General features: G+C 50.9%; 1 pseudogene; it reads right to left on the minus strand.

Moving 5' to 3' along the window:
- Positions 1–14,492: 14,492 nt before the first annotated feature.
- The window catches only part of LOC149372655 (fatty acyl-CoA reductase 1-like), a 33,169-nt pseudogene continuing 30,547 nt past the window's right edge, over positions 14,493–17,114 (minus strand).

Raw genomic sequence — 17,114 nt, forward strand, 5'->3', positions numbered from 1 at the left:
GCATGTGGCGCCCGTCACTGTACTCTTCTGCGCATGCCTTTGCTTAGCCCAAAAGTTTTTTTTTTTACTTTGATTTTTTTCTCTCCGAAGCAAAAAGATGCTGGAAAGCTTCAGCTGGCACGTATACATCAGCATTAAAAACTGGTCGCGCTGAGAAGCTGTACTTTCCTGCAGGTGCATGAGTGAAGTTAGGCGTACCGTGCATTAGCGACGTTTCACACGCAGCTGCCGCTCTTTATAATATTTTGATTATGAATGATCTGTGAATGCAACGGCCCTTTGTCAGCACAAAAAAGTTTGATATTTCGTAACTAAAATGTGCGTTTACGGATCACTGTTGCGAAAGGCTTATGCGGACGCGTGTATAGAACGAGATTTTGCTCCGAACGTCATAACCAGTAAAAAAAAATGCAATAATTAAGAACGAAATTTGCTAGAATGTTCGAATTGCGAGAGTGATGCAATATGGGGCTACTTCGGCGCCTAACGTCCCATTGCTGTCATTTGTCTCATTCTAAGTAGTCATACTCAGCTCTCTGGAAATCTGAGTTCAGCAACCCAGTCAGCAACGTCGTCATCATCGTTATCACCCTAATTAAGTCCGATGCAGAACAAAACGTGGAACCCTACGTGAACCAAGCACACTCGCAATACGTCTACATGCCGCAGCCATCAATGTAGGTATTGCCGTAGGGTCTGTGCACATCACCCTGCATGAGGTTATAAAAATGAGGAAAATTTTTTCCATGTCAATTCCGCGAATTTGGACGGAAGAACACAGGGCTTCAAGCCCAAGCTCTTGCAACTTGTATGACGTCAATCGCTTGCCGTCGTTCGCAGGTGGTCGACCGGCCGCGAAGTTCTAGCTGCGGCGCACTGAAGAGCCGACTTGGTGCCCCATCTATCGCTCTGGTATGACGTCAGTAGTCACACATAGAGTTTCTTACTATTACCTAGAAGGAAAGCTGGCAGCCCGTCTATGGGAGTTTGCATGGCGACCCCTCGAGACCACTTCAGCCACCATGGGCGCTCAAAGCATCATGGGGCGGTGAACTACTTGTTGCGGAACTGCAACTTTTGGCCAAAAATAGTAGAAAAATAAAGCTGTTTGATAACTACAAACGTCCTAACATTCAATATCTGGTCTAATGATTGCAACAAACGAGCAGAAAAGCATTTAAGGGCAAAGTTTGCCCAAAATAAAAGACGACTCGCTCTCCTATTGGCCAAGTAAAGAGCACTATAAAAACTAATATTTCGTAATTAACAGGCGCACTTTTAAAAGTAAATATGTTTTCAAAAAAATGTTGTTGCTTAAACACTATAAGAAGTTTTGAATGGCATTTCAGAAAAGTGAAACCTTTTATTGGCGTCGTGTGTCGTCACGTTTTCACTACTATGAGTTTTGCACACTGCGTTCACGCGAAAGTCGTCTGCGCACACACGAACAGCGTTTTCGGAATGAAACATCTTAGTAATGACACTCCGTGTTCCCAAAAAACTACGACTGTCTCGCAACAAGTAGCTCACCGCCCCATGATGCTTTGGGCGTCCATGGTAGCTGAAGTGCATCGCCGCCAGCTTTCCCACTAGGTAATAGTAAGAAACTCTATGTAGTCACATGACCGACCACCGACCGTGAAGGGTAGACTGCAGTACCGCGAAGAGGCGACACCTGGCGTAGTATTGCTTTCGCAATGAAAAAACCGTTCGCAATTAGTACTGCTTCACTTGACGGTATCTGAAGTAATACTTACAACAACACACGGGAATTTTTGAAACTCTTCTGAGCCTCGCTAGGGCACCTATAGATCTCCTGTAGCCATGGTGGACGGAACCGTGACGGACAATGGTAGTCGTAAATATAGCCGTTAAATGCATTCCTGCATTAAACGAATAAAGAAAGGTGAGGTGATGCCTGTCGCAGCATAGCTATCGTAGGCTTAAATCAATAATCGAAATAAATGAACAGAAGCTAAAGAAAAAAAACAGCCCAAAATAGAATTTGAAATAAAGCACCAATTAGGAAAAAAAAACTCAAAAGAGCACTTTGTTGACCCAAAGTGCGGTGAGGCGGAAGCCTTAAGCGCGGTGTTGCTGCTTATGTCACTGATGTGTGGTTAAGGTGCTAAGCTTCGCCTCTAAGAGAGGAACGCGACAGCGTCATGCAACGCTGCCACGGAGTCCACAGAACGCCATCGCCCGTTCGGCTGTGCGTCTTGCTCGTCGGCAAATTGGTTTTTGAGGAAAGGAAATGTATCTGTCTCGCATATCTCGGTGGACACCTGAACCTCGCCGTAACGGGAAGGCAGAAAGATGGGAGTGAACGAAGACACCGTATTCACTAGACGCGCCTTTGTTCATTGCAAACCACCGAGCTGGCATGGCGGAGCGGTTGCGCGCTCGTCTCGCACTCCGGAGGGACGCCGCGTTTGAGCGCGGAGTGATCGGACGCGTGGTGCATCGGCTCCGTCGATTTCTCGGCTGGAACCGCGGTAACCTGATGTAACGCCTATCAAACCTGTGCGACTGCTACCGTGAAGTCAGCAGGATCCTGGAGAACCCGATCACACCCAGGTACGCTGAAGTTTCGGCCATTTCGAGCAACCCTCCGCATCACCACGTAGCGGTCGAGCTAAGCCTAACGGCTCCGGCTCCTCCGCCGCTGGCTGCGGAGACGCCTGCCGGCCAACCTCTCAACATGGCTCTACCTGAACAACGCGGATACGACCCCACGACTCTGTCGTGGTCATCTGTCCCTGTAAGCCAGCCAGAGGACGGCCCATCCACCATTTCGGCGCAGCAAGCTGCCCTTTTCCAAGTCGTTGAGAGCCGGCGCCGCCGCCGGCAGAACGCACGAGGAGCGGCAACACCCAAGACTCCTCTCAACAATTCAGCAACGGGAGACGCTCGCGCTCCGTCTTCTGCACCTCCACAGAAGACTTCTTCACCAGTCTCGAAGTGGACTCCCAAGCCAACGGTCAGGATGGACCCTGACGACTACGTGGTCGTGCTGCAGCCACGCAGTACGGTCTCCCTCAAGACGGCCTTCCAGCAAGGTGAGCTCGGCGCTGCCATTTCGCAACTCATCGGTAGGCAGCACATGAACACCATCACCATTTCACCAAATTGGGAACAGAACATCATCGTCTGTGGCACGCAGAACCCAGAAGTGGTTAAAAAGCTCCTCACGGACATTCAACTTAACACCAGCAGAGGATCGCTCGCTTTTCACGGCCACCTCAAGCTCACCGGTGATGTGTGTCGCGGTGTGATATCTGTTCACAACTTAGAAACCAGTGAGTCACTAAAAGATAATGTGCAGTGGCGCGGTGGTGAACTAGTTCATGTGCGCAAGCTGGGACAATCAAACGTAGCTGTGCTGACTTTCGAGGGACGCACTGTTCCGCGTTACGTCCACTATAACGCAGAACTGACTCCCGTCAAGGAGTACAAAAAAACAGTGCCAGCGTGCTACCGTTGCGGCACACTGGGGCACCGGGTGGACAACTGTCCCACCCCGGTCAAGGAAAGATGCGGCCTTTGTGGCCAAAACGTGGGGCTTGGTACTGAGGGGATGGCCCCCCACGTCTGCAATCCTATCTGTTTAATCTGCGGGGGCCCGCACCTCACCAGCTCCCGCGAATGCACCGCGAAATTCATCAAGTTGCCGCAGCCAGGGCCCAGGACGCCACCCAAGGGAGCCAATGCCGGCGCTACACGGGGAGGGCGGCAGCGAAACAACCAGAAGACGCCACGGCGTGGCGTGATGCCTCCCCCTGGCAAGACAGCAACAGTAACGCCACCACCCGGAGCAGCGGAGTTCCCAGCTCTCAGCGCTTCATCTGGCGGCGCCGCCTGCAACCAACCCAAGGTAGGCAGCTGGGCGAGGGTCGCCTCCTCTCCTTCCCCTCCTCCCTCCTCCCCCACCAGCACCGCCGAGACACAGGAACTCAAGCGCGAGCTCGCCCTCTTGCGAGCTCAAAACGAAAAACTAGCCAGCGAGCTTAACTCGCTCAAATCCCAATTCCATACTCCGCCCGCGTCGAGCGACGAGGCAGAAAACATAACAGACAGGGAGATCCCTCCTCCTGTGGAGAGTCGCGCAGCGGCCCTGGAGACCCGGGTGACCGCAATTGAAACACAATTGGCTGACCTCCCCAAAATTATCCATGACACCATCGCGCGTCAGGTGGAGAGTGTCATCGCACAGGTGACACAAGCCGTAACGCACATTATCCAAAAATGGATAAAAGATAATCCGCGCGTCCTTAAACGCGTAGGACCCATCAGGGACGCTAACCGCCCCTCAAAATTCAATAGAGCTATTCCCGATGAGTTTGACTTTTCGGAAGACTCCTGCACGTCTGCGCCGGGCACTAGCGGACTGGGGAGTCTTAACAACGTGACCCCACCCTCCGCCTCCGACCATGGCCCCCAACCCTAAGTCGCGAGCAAGAACAACTCAGCCGCTTACACTAACGCAGTGGAACTGCCGAGGTCTCAAGGACCACAAGAAGCGGACTCATCTCCGCCTCTATCTTGAGACCTTTGAGTTCCTCGTCGCCGTGGTTGCCCTTCAGGAACCCGGCGCCGGTGCCAAACTAACAAACTACACTACATTTCAACACAACCCGCAGACATGTATACTTGTTCACAAGCGATACACTGCGCAGGAGGTCACACTTCCCACAACACCGTCTTTCCCATACACGATGGTTTCAGTGCTGCCCCTAAAGCGGTCTGACCCACCTGTACACATTCTAAATATTTACTGCCCACCGAAACTTAACAACGTCACGTTCAATGAAATTTTCACTCAAGCTATGCAGGTGGCGGGTAGGGATCCCCTCCTAATCGTCGGCGATTTCAACGCCCCGAGCAGGCTATGGGGATACCCCCGGGAGGACAGGCGTGGGAGGAAGCTTGCGGAACTTCTTTCCACACTTGGACTCACCCTGCACACTGACCCCGCCAACCCAACACGTGTCGGCAATTCCATTCAACGAGATACTTGCCCGGACCTCACATTTACACGCAACATACGACATGCCGACTGGCTGAATACAGAGGACACTCTAGGTAGTGATCACTGTATAATCAACACAACCATTTACATGCGTCCCCTGAAACGCCCACTAAAACAAGCTCGTATCCCTGACTGGACGACTTTCCGCACCTCTCTACCTATTGTAGACCCCCTCCAGTCGGGATACGACGCCTGGTCCAGATCGCTCACTTCTACACTTACACAACACGAACAGCAGATACAGCTTACAGAAACACAAACAGACGTGGACAACCACCTTCTCCACCTTTGGGAGGCCCGTCGCAGCCTCACGAAGCGATGGAAGAAACAGAAACATAACAGACGCCTAAAGAACCGCATCCTGGAACTCACACAACAGGCAGCGGAATATGCTACTCAGCTAGCCGACACTAACTGGGTGGACCGGTGCAACGCGGCTGCTCGCCAGATGTCTGGCCGCAACACGTGGCGCCTGTTCCGCGCTCTCATCGATCCAATACAAACACGCACGGAAACCCAACGCCAATTACATAGGGCCTTGCACAACTTTACAGGAACGACAAAACAACTAGCGCACACGCTCAGGGATCGCTACCTGTGCACCACTAAGGACCCCCGGCAGGCGGCGTACTCGTATGCAGGCGAAGAGAACACGGAGCTGGATAAGCCGTTCCAGCTCCACGACCTCCGGGCGGCCTTGAGCAAAATGAAGCGGGGCACTGCACCCGGGCGCGACAAGGTTACGGTCAAGCTCTTGGCCAACCTTCCCGACGCAGCCTACGCCGCGCTCCTCAAATACATCAATAGCATTTGGGACGGAGAGACTCCTCTCCCTCTCGATTGGAAATCGGCTCTCGTGACCTTTATTCCGAAAGCCGGCAAACCTATTGATGTGGAGAACCTTCGCCCCATCTCCCTCACGTCTTGTGTCGGCAAGCTGATGGAGACGATGGTGCGCGACAGACTCTCCGATTTTCTAGAAACACAGCACACTTTCGCGGACACCATGTTCGGTTTTCGCCCTCACAAGTCTGCACAGGATATACTTCTGCAGCTTCACCACGACATCTTAGATCCTGTCGAATGTCCCCACAACGACAAGGTGGTCCTGGCCTTGGATCTTAAAGGCGCATTCGACAACGTCAAACACGAAGTAATCCTGGACCACCTCAGTAACACCAACTGTGGCCACAAAACATTCAACTACATAAAACAATTTCTTACAGACCGTCAAGCCTACATACGCATACAAGATGCGGAACACGGGCCATACACCATCGGCTCGAGGGGAACACCTCAAGGCGCGGTCCTGTCTCCCCTCCTCTTCAATTTGGCAATGCTTCATCTTCCCTCCAAATTGTCCTCTTTGCCCGGGATACATCACGCTCTTTATGCGGATGACATTACAATCTGGGCCACGCAAGGTAACCTGGGCCACATGGAATCCTGCCTGCAAGCAGCGGCGACCCTAGTCGACGACTACGCGGCCTACTGCGGACTCCAGTGCGCCCCGTCGAAATCAGAATTTGTGCACATACGTCCCTCCCCTCGGGACACAACCCCGCTTTGCATCAGTCTCCCCTCGGGACCGATCCGGGAGTCCAAGGAGATCCGCGTCCTTGGTCTCTTCATACACCACCAACGCAGAGTCGACACCACCCTAGCCAAACTTCGCACGGTGGGAGACCAGGTGGGCCGCATGGTCCGCCGGGTCTCCAACAAGCGGGGCGGATTACGAAGCAAGGATGCACTGCGGCTTGCCCATGCTTTCGTAACGAGTAGAATCCTCTACTCAACCCCCTACTTGCACCTGCGCAAACATGATGATGACCAACTGGAGGTCATCCACCGGAAAGTCATCAAGCGGGCTCTCGACCTCCCGGTCACCACGTCCAACCAGCGACTTCTGGCCTTGGGCGTGGTGAACACATTTCGGGAGCTTCGAGAGGCCCACTTAGTCAACCAATACACGCGTCTTGCACAGACCACGTCCGGTCGCCGCCTCTTGGACCGGCTACACATCAAACATGACTACCATATTGAGGAAAGGGAGAGAGTGCCAGCACCCTGGAGACGCGCCCTCCGGGTCCGACCCCTTCCCCGCAACATGTCCAGAGAAGACCATAGCGGTCGTCGCCAGGCGCGCGCGGAAGCGTTGGCGCGATACTATGGTAACCAACAACATGTGTATTACGTGGACGTTGCCGGCCCACACCACGGGGTGTGGTACACGGCCGCAGTCGTACACAACACAAACACAGTCAACGGGCTCACTTTCAAAGCCTACAGCGCAACACACGCGGAGGAGATTGCCATTGCTCTTGCTCTCACTACTCCCAAGTCGAAACACATCATCACCGACTCGCGAGGGGCCTGTCGGAACTACGAGTTGGGCTGGGCTCCCCCGCTTGCCTGGCGCATACTGGAATATAGCTGTCGATCTGAAGATCCAACTCCACGCAACCTGATTTGGGCCCCCGGTCACCAGGGACTCCAGGGAAACGAACAGGCCGATCAGGCCGCCCGCGCACTCTCTCCCCGGGCTATCTCCCTGTCCTTGGAAGGGTACTCCCAATCAGACAATCTGGCCATTACATTCAAACAAATCACCGATTACTACAAGGAGGAGCACCGGCGCTACCCGGCCCCTTGTAAGGGTCTGGATCGCGCTGACGAGCGCCTCCTCATCAAAATTCTTACTAACACTGTACTGTGCCCGGCGGTGCTTAAACATTTCAATACATCCTTTGATGGCGCGTGCCAGTTCTGTGGGGAGGTGGCTGACACCTTCCACATGGTTTGGGCGTGTCAGTCAAACCCATCTATCCCCCCCAACCCCAACCCCACCAGAGAGGACTGGGAGGCGGCCCTGCTCGGCTGTCAGGACCTAAAGACCCAAAAGGCCTTGGTTCACCGGACGCGGGCGGCGTTGCTTGCCAATGGGGCCCCGGAATAGGGGCTCCACCTAGTATTGTTAGGGGAAAGGGCCAATAGGGCCTACCCCAATCACCTCTCTGTAAATATTTATTGTATTATAAATGTTTTTCACCACCACCATCGCACTCCGGAGACCCGGGTTCGATTTCCCAACTCGACCAATTTCCTACTCGGTTTTATTTATTTATCTGGTCTGACTAGAAAGGTTAATAGGCTAGTTGGTTAGTTAACTAATTAACTAAACTCCGTCACGCTTACTTGGAGCATCACTAAACCATTCCTCTAATTTGTTGCATGGTTACTAGCCGAAGTGCAATTAGCCCCGTTTGAAATTCGCGCACTGTGACGTCACGACCGTTTCGACCAATTTAAAAGCGTGACATTTCTGTCGACAACTCCTGCTTACAACGATGAGGCATTAAAGGCTTCCGCCTTAAAAAAATTCAGTGGGCACTTTGTCTAAAGTAGAGGCGAAAGCGTTTTCCGCACCACTTTGACTGCCTCTGTGGCACTGGTGACGTCACCACTGGATGACGTCATACATAATTAAGTACTAATCACTAAGCAATGACAAATTACTAATTAATGGTCAATTACTGATTAATGACTAAATACTTCTTAATTGGTAATTATTGACGCTTAAGCTTCGCCTTTAGGAGTGGAACGCGACAGCGTGTTGTAGCGCTGCCAGGGAGTCCACGGAACGCCACCACCCGTTTCGGCGCGATGCCTTGCCCTTTGAAAGCAACGCTTTTTGAGGAAAGGAAAGGCGCAGTAATTCTCTGTCATCTCGGTGGACACGTCAACCGCACCGTTCAGGAAGGGAGGAAGTCGGATTGAAAGAAGAAAGAGAAAGAGGGGCCGTAAAGAAGGAAATGAAAATTATATTTGAGGAAAGGAAATTACGCAGTAACTGTCTCACATATCTCGGTGGACACCGGTCAAAAGCGTGACACCTCGGCTGACAAGCTTCTGTCGACAACGATGAGGCATTAAAGGCTTTCGCCTTAAAAAAGGCACTGTACGTCGCGAGTGGAAATTCAAAGCGAGGACCGGAAGGCGCGCGCAGGTTGTCGGCTGTTGCGAAGAATGGAAGCTAGACGGCAAGTACTGCTTGGCTGTCGTCGGTCAGCCCCGCTTCTGACAAGTACAGCGAGCTAATAAATGACACTGTTTGCGCCTGACGCCACATGAGCCTGCGATGTCACAGGTGACGTCAATGGTGGCAACCAGTGTTGAAGGGACAAAAAAAAAGAAATTGTGAAAGGAATCGCTACAAAATGCGACCCCGCGTTATGTGAGGTATGAGCGTGTCCTTAAGGGAAGTATGAGTAGTTTTTCATGTTGTGAGGCGGGAGTGACGACTTTGTTAAAGGTAAAGAGCAACGACGGCCATGCATCGTCAGCGCTCCGAATCTCTTGGAAGGTGAGAGGAACTACTGACCTCAAAACTGAAAATGTCGGGACTTCCAAAGATGCTACATAGCCCCACTACATGCCTACATGTCTTAGAAGCAAACGCCTTTGGTTCTCTACTTTTCACAAAAAGCTCCACCTCCGTTAAGCGGCGGATAGCGCAGCCCGACCGCGACCCTTCAGTTGGAAATTTCCGGCTTGCGTGCGCGGTTGGCGTAGCACTGCTTCTTTTCAGCTCCAGAACTCGCTGCGTTATGCCCAACGAACGATGAACCACGAGCTATGCCATAAGGAACCACATAATGCCCCTCATACCCCTATAAAATGAAAGCAGACAGACTCGACAGCTAGCACCTGATAGGGGCATGACAGTTGCTTTGCTTATTAAGGAAAACGAGATACACACGAAACACAAAGATCTGGCTAACTGAAAGAAATTGAGAAGCCTGGAGGCAGCGAGCGAAGGCATTTTCAAGGAAATCGCAGACTTTACACACTCCTTGGGGCTGAAGAAGTAACAACGATAGATGTTCGTGCCGTATACCTTTCGGTCCGCGGAAGGTGCCTTCTTCCAGGCCCACCAAAATTATGCAACGACGGACGGACAGTTGGATGGATGGATGGATGGATGGATGGACGGACGGACGGACGGACGGACGGACGGACGGACGGACGGACGGACGGACGGACGGACGGACGGACGGACGGACGGACGGACGGACGGATGAATGGATGAATGGATGGATGGATGAATGCCTCTTCCATTTTCTATAGGGGTCAGACGTCTCTTTTTTTTTTCGCTATTAATCCAGTTCTTACCCTCGCCGTTTCTGACCTGTCTTTTAAAGCTCTTTATTTCTCTCCGTCCTGGTTTCGTGCGATCTTACTGGTTAGTTTTGCAGTCCTTTTCCGCCAGTCTGAGTCAATGCTCTTTCTGTACAAGTATTAAAATACTTTAGCTGCCCACCTCTTATCGTCCAGCTTCCCCAGGCGTTCTACATATAATATTTTACTCTGAGCTTCCCGTGATCCGTATAATGCCAAGCCTGTACTGCATCAGTTGTGGTCTTCTTAGAGGCCGCCTTGAATTGGCAGTCTCCAAGCACCCCTACCACTTTCGCGCGACTCTTGTTACTCATGCGAATTCGCACGTCGCAGGACTCCTTGATCATTGCATTCGCGAAACTTGTCTTGGGTCCTCGGGGACCCACTGCGGAGGAAGTTAACGATGCTGGCGGCGCATATGAGCAGGGAAGCTAAATAATGGTGACGTCGTGCAACTTGGATGCTGCACAACAGTCGCGTAGTGAGCAGCTTTGAGTACTTCGTCTCGACGTCAGGGGAAGTGACAATATGCTAACCTCTGAATTCCGGCCCAATCAGAGGGCCAGATATTGACGCGCAGAATCAAAACCGGGAGTTCAGTTACCGGTATAATCAAAACGCTGTGCGTGTGTCGTTAACTTTCGCTAGAAGATGAACGAGGCAGCTTTTGGTTGCGACATCCCACATCAAACCCAAGAAAGGACCCCTGTCATCGTATACATTGTGCGGACTCGTCAGGCGACAGCCGTTATTGTTTCAACAGCAATAAATGTTACTTTTGTCACCACATTGTCGTATTTCTTTCTTCAAAAGAGCACGCCTCCCGTGGTCAGCGTGTGCACTATTGCGCTCGCAATCACGGTATGTGGTGGCGGCTTGACACTCAGCCTTGCACGGGCGAAGAAAATATATAGTAATTCCCCATTTACGACCTGACAACAAAACCAGCTTGCAGTAAGAAAGTAAAAACACCACGCTCACGGGAGAGGTCAGGCTTCGACATCTTGCTTCAGCTGCGCTCTGAATATACGGCGGCCTCTCTAAGCGTCGATGACTGCAGCAACGCAGAACGGGACCGCTTCGCTCGAAGCGAGCTCGGTTCGTTCTAGCAGGAATCAGCACAGCTCGAAACTTGGGAAGCAGAACAATGCTCAGAAGCACAGCGATCTTGCTTTAAAAGAGTAATAAAGTGAGCACAGAAAGAAAAAATAGACAAAATGGGACTCTGCGTTTCAAGCTGCTCGTTTCCGGTAACGTGTGTTACCCTCGATGGCGCTTCGCTCTATAGTTATAACGACTGGCGTGCGTCACATGGGGATAAAGCAGCCAGCGCATACGCGCCAGCTTGGGTGGGCAGTTTGCCTGGGATCGTCAGCCTTGTTCCTAAAGGCAGCACGTGGGTGTTTTTCCTGTTTTCTTTTCTATTTAACAGTACTTCTGATCCCAGATCAACGCTTTAATGGTCATGACAAAAAATAACTGTCTCACTCCTCGTTACACACCTCAACCGCACCGTGAGTGAAAGGGAAAGGTGACAGTGAAAGAAGAAAGAGAGAAAGAGGTGCCGTATGGGAGGGCTTCGGATTAATTTTGACCATTTGTGGGTCCTAAACGGGCACTGACATCGCACAGCACATGGGCGCCTTTTGCGTTTCGCCTCTATAGAGACGCGGCCGCCGCGGCCGGGTTCGAACCCGGGTACTCCGGCGGAGCAGCTTGCTTGTAGCAGTGAAAAAGTGCGGCACACATTTGTTAGTATTTTCATAAAGACCAGTAGGACATGCACACTGGCCTGCCATCACGTCGGGCTTTCTCAACTGGAATTTTACCTTTAGAATGGTCTGGTGCGGCGTACGATGCAGTGTTCGGCGTGGTCACAAGTGTGGTTGTTCAGTCCGATTAGGATGCGGGGGTTGACCGCTGTAATCCGCTCGCTGTTGTGAAAACTCCGCTATTTTGCACCGCAACCTAGAAATCGAAGCGCGGCACCAAGCGAAAGTGCCGCCGTGGATCCGGATAGGGCTGCTATCTTTGTGTTGTGAGTGCTGCCGGAAATGTGGCGTTTGCCGCCGTTGAGAACTCCGGTGCGGTAAAGCGTCCCGTGAGGGAAAGGATGTAGGCGGCTGTGAAAAGAGCGAGAGAAGAAAGAGGCACCTGAGTGGAATGTTCTAGATTAATTTCAGCTACCCGGCGATCTTTAGCACGCACTGACATCGAATAGCAACGGCCATAAAAATACAGCTGCCGCGCTTGGGACTCGATCGATGCCGTAGTCTCGTGCTCAATCAGCCCAGAGATGACATGAAGGCTGGCAAATTGCAGAAAAAGGCCCAGTGCATGGCTTGTCGCGCCACATTTGACACATATGACAGGCTTCAAGAGAAGCTATCAGAGTAAAAGTGAAAAACAGGGCACCACGTTAACCTTGTTCTTCCCAGGCATTGAAAACATAGCTTGAGTACTGTCACTTTCTCGAACTGCATCGCTATACTGGTGCTTTCATTCCAAAATTTTAAAGAGCTGAGCAATTTAATAAGGAAAATATCGTTAGAGAAAAACTATTGGGACTGCCTGTTCATCTTACTGCTATAGTAGACATCCAGAGTTGAATGCTATAGCATTAGATTTCACATTGGTTGGAGCTTCTGTTTCAACTTGTGTGTGTCTGCGTCAGTTTCTTTGCAATTGTCGGTCTATCAGCCGCCATATTCGACTGCTACCTACAGTAGCAGGTACTCGCTATATGCTATCACCTTTGCATCGGGCAAAGAGGAGGAAAGAGGAGAGTGTGGCGAGAGCAGAGCAATACGCAGCCGGAGGGTGGTTGCCATAAGAAGAAGAGAGTGATTACCTTGGAAGGAACAAGGTATGGGCAGGGCTTCCGAGTACCATCCAGAGGATGGTTACCGTGGAAAAACGAGAGTATGACAACAGCAAGTATTTAACCAGTAGCATACGTAGCAAGTGGCGTCTCCATCGAAGGCCCGGGCAGAGCCGAGGGTCAGCGCAGTCAATCGCCATTGTGTCTCACCCCACATCGTTCAAGGCATATCTGAAGCCAGCCGGCAGCGGCGCCCGCAATTCGACCGCAAATGAGCCAGTAGCAGCCGCAGAGCAACGCGGGATGTGTTCTCCTGCCAGCTGAGACTGCCTTTTCCTCCTGAATTCGCCCTTTCGGGGGTCGGGAAGACACGAAAATATGAGTCTTCCACCGTGAAAAGGCGTGAAAAGGGGGTGGGAGGGGGCGGGGGTGGGGGGGGGGGGGCGTGAATGTAACAGTTGTAACTGATTTTGTTCGTTTTTCGTTTTGTGCTGAATGCTTCGATGACAATAGATTGCTGTCGTTTCACATAACTTGATTTATTACAAGAGAGTAGAAACGATCTAACTGTCCGTTAGGAGAGTAGGAAGACCTCGAAAACACATTCTCTTCCTGAGGTCTCCCGCTCGTACTGCCGTTTACCCTTGCACCTCCAAACGGTGAAGCTCTTCGCTTGCATCGACCTTTCTCCCCTCTCCCTCCCTTATTAGTTCCCAGAGTCCCGTCGTCCGAGGAGAATTTGTCGCCGGCCACAAACAAGCAAGAAGTGTTTGTGCTTGGTCTTGCTAAGCAGACTTAAACAAATAATGTGCAAAAGAACACTCTGAATAAACATAAAAAGCAACACAAGTGTGAACTGACACGCCACCTTCGCCGATGCCACGACTGCTGCTAATTTATAATACAACCTTTGCCGGTTACTGCGACGTCCGTCCCCTCTCGTGCCCGCTTGACTCTTCGGCGTGCAGGACGCGTGTAAGGGCAGGGCCAGTCGCCCTGCGACGGGACTGGACTTCCGGTGTGGGTGAGCTCCCTAAAACCGCTTTTCGCTGCAAAATGTGAGGAAGCTGCAGCATGGGTATAACAGTCTTCGGTGTATGAAACTTCGGGGTCTGTACCGTGGTCAAGCACAGGACCGCCACGCTGGCTCGGACCGCTCCTGTAGCCTCGAAGATTACACCGAGGAATAGCCAGTAGGCATAACGCTTTATTGGGTTCTCCCAAATGTTGGCCTCCCTCGGCACAGCAGGAGGAGGGCAGGTGAGCAGCAATGAATGGAGTGGCGTCACCTTGATGGCTGTGGCTGCCAGCGTGGTCCCTCCCCGACCCCGCTCCAGAGTATTCCTTTTCAGAGGCGTACCCTTGGCGATCCTTTTGCACGTAGTTTCTCGCAACTACATGGCAGCTAGACGATCTCCAGAACGCTGGTAGAAGTCGTGGCGACCCGTAAAACCTAGCTGATCATCAAAGTGGCTACAGGGCGAACAGAAGTTTCCACAGTCTTGTGACCACCATCATCGTGGAGTAACACAGCTCGTTTGTTGTCCGCGTCATCAGCAGTCGCGACACCAGGATGAGAAGGAAAAGGGGCAAGGACAAGTGCACTGCGTAGAGCCTGCAAAACACAAACGAAAAAAGAAAAGGACTTATTTGAAACGAAGCGTGACCTCATCGACTGACTCACATGTCAGTCAGCTCTCTCTTGACTTGTAATCGCCTTTCAGGGCACCTTTATTTTCCTTTCTTTTTCTTGCCCTTTCTAACATATGTATGCTGGCTGTCAAGAATGCAGAAAATCGGGCGAGTTAGTGCAGCATGTTCAGCTTAAATCGATGGGTGCTTGTTAACATGTGAAGTATAAGAATCGTTACTTACTCTACAAACGTTCTTGGAAATTGGCGCTTGTTGGGTGTTAACTTTCTAGCCCCGTCTGATTTGCACTACAAATTTAACTTCCTTTTTGTCCCGGGATATGTGTCAGGAGCTTCATGTGCCCGTTTTATGACCGATTTAGGCATGCTTGCTAAAACCGGACAGAGGGCTTTACATGTCAGCTGCAGATGCCGTTACCATTTCAGTTGCCTCCGTGCGTCAGGGAGTTTGTCGTCCTCGGCCTTGAAGAGGTACTTGCGAATTCCCAGCACGTATTGATCCCAGTAAGACCCCCATTCGATGTCCTGTACGTCAAGGCTGAACAGCTGCAAAGAAAAGATTCCTCGTTTATTCCACTGAGCAGACTCTACTCTTCCTAACTGAACATGGGAAAGAGAACACTGGCGTGACGTGACGTATATTTGCGATGGCATAACGCACATTCATCTACTGTCGGACCAGTATGTCGTTGGTGCACATCAAATGCTGACAAATGCCATATTTGATGTTTTAATTTGAGTTATTTAAAATAAAGCTCTCTAAAAAAAAGCTGCCGTGGCATGCATGCAGTACTCCGTGCTGAATGCTTTTGTTAACGGTCAGATAGTCACTTTACGCCTCACAATAATGCGCAGTCTGAAGTGAACATTATACTCCACCTCGCAACTTCATTGCAGCACTATGTAAGCTAGAGACATTCTGAGCCAATCAGGAGATGGCGTTAAACGGGTTCCTTCCTGCCATGTCACCTGCTTGTCATCTGCTCACGGCGCGTGCAGATATGCTTGCAAAAAGTGTTAATAGACGCTATCAACGTAGCGAATTAACACTCAAGGACTCAAGAAAAATTAGGCAGTTTTATGCACGCTTATGTACGCTAAATGCAGGCATTTTTCGGGACGTTGCGCTGTTTGCCACACATGAAAAAGGTGGCGCAACGGTAATTTTAGCCAAGTGGTGCCATCTGGTTTTTAGAACACAAATCCTAACAATAAGCCGGCATTCTTCTTTACGTCTAAGAGCGGCCCAATCTCGCTGTATGTAAGAAAAAAGGCAGATTTTTCGCTCATAAATTTGGCTGTACGGGAGATGGGAAAAAACGAAAGCCGAATGCCCTATGTATGACCAATGAAGCTACTGAAAAACCCAGCAACAACGATGCGAGGCATACTGATTCAGAGCGCACCGTCATGCTGGAAATACTATATTAGAGTACGCAAGAGCAAGGCAACAGTCGCGCACGCTAAACTCGGGGAAGTTAACGTACTTAACGGGAACGTACGTTAAGGCTCGTTTTCAAATAGCAGTTGGCGCATGCGCTCTTTAGAGCACTCCATCTCATAGGTTCATACGCCCATTTTATAGTGGCACTACATTGTGCAGCGTCAGAGCGTTGTGCACTCATCGCAGATTTTGTAGTGCTGCAAGGAACGACTGACAGTAACGGGGCGCAACAAGTAGTAAGTGATCGGCTGCTGTGGTAAAAGGCTGGTGTTGGGATAATTCAGCGCTGGTCCATATTGCACATTAGCTCCTAACGATTTTTAAATAATGAATTCTCCTGCCCTCAGGATCGAAGAGCATATGAAACACTTGCCTTCTTGTCTGTTGGTGAAAGGTCGCTGATGAGTGCTCTGACATTATCTGATCTGAACAGCCAGCTGTGAGTTGTGAAGTACCGTACAATATCCATCCGTTCGCGAACCTTTTGGTAGCGTTGCATGAACCTGCAAACAGTTAGGTTCGAAGAGGAAATTGCAGATAAACACACGAGGCCCAAAGTGCCTTATACACGCATTGACCTCTAACAAGGGATAGCGATTAAACAAGAAAGTTGGGCTAGTCGGTGTTGGGACGCTGGCTGTGACATGTTAGCTAGCGCGAATAAAACAGCGGACAGAGATAGAGAAACAGAGAGGACATACTAGCGCGTGTCCCGTCTGTTTCGAAAATCAGTTTCGGTTGTGTACTTCGCATCGATATCGGAAATAAAAATATCGGTATCAAAGATACTTTTTGAAGTATCGTGCCCAGGCATAATCTATGTAATACCCCTGTCAAGCGGGCAAGTTAAGTGCACTTAAGGAGAGTGTACTTCGCTGTAAGTACACTTTGCCGCATCTAAACGACGCAAGTGGAGTGTCACTCGCGGAAGAGTGCACTCCGCTGAAAGTGCGTTCACGGACCACACTTTGCTGGCCGAGTGCGTAGCCT

The sequence above is a fragment of the Amblyomma mixtum genome, chromosome 1 (genome assembly GCF_055824585.1).
Source record: "Amblyomma mixtum isolate Tamu chromosome 1, ASM5582458v1, whole genome shotgun sequence".
NCBI classification, from domain to species: domain Eukaryota; kingdom Metazoa; phylum Arthropoda; class Arachnida; order Ixodida; family Ixodidae; genus Amblyomma; species Amblyomma mixtum.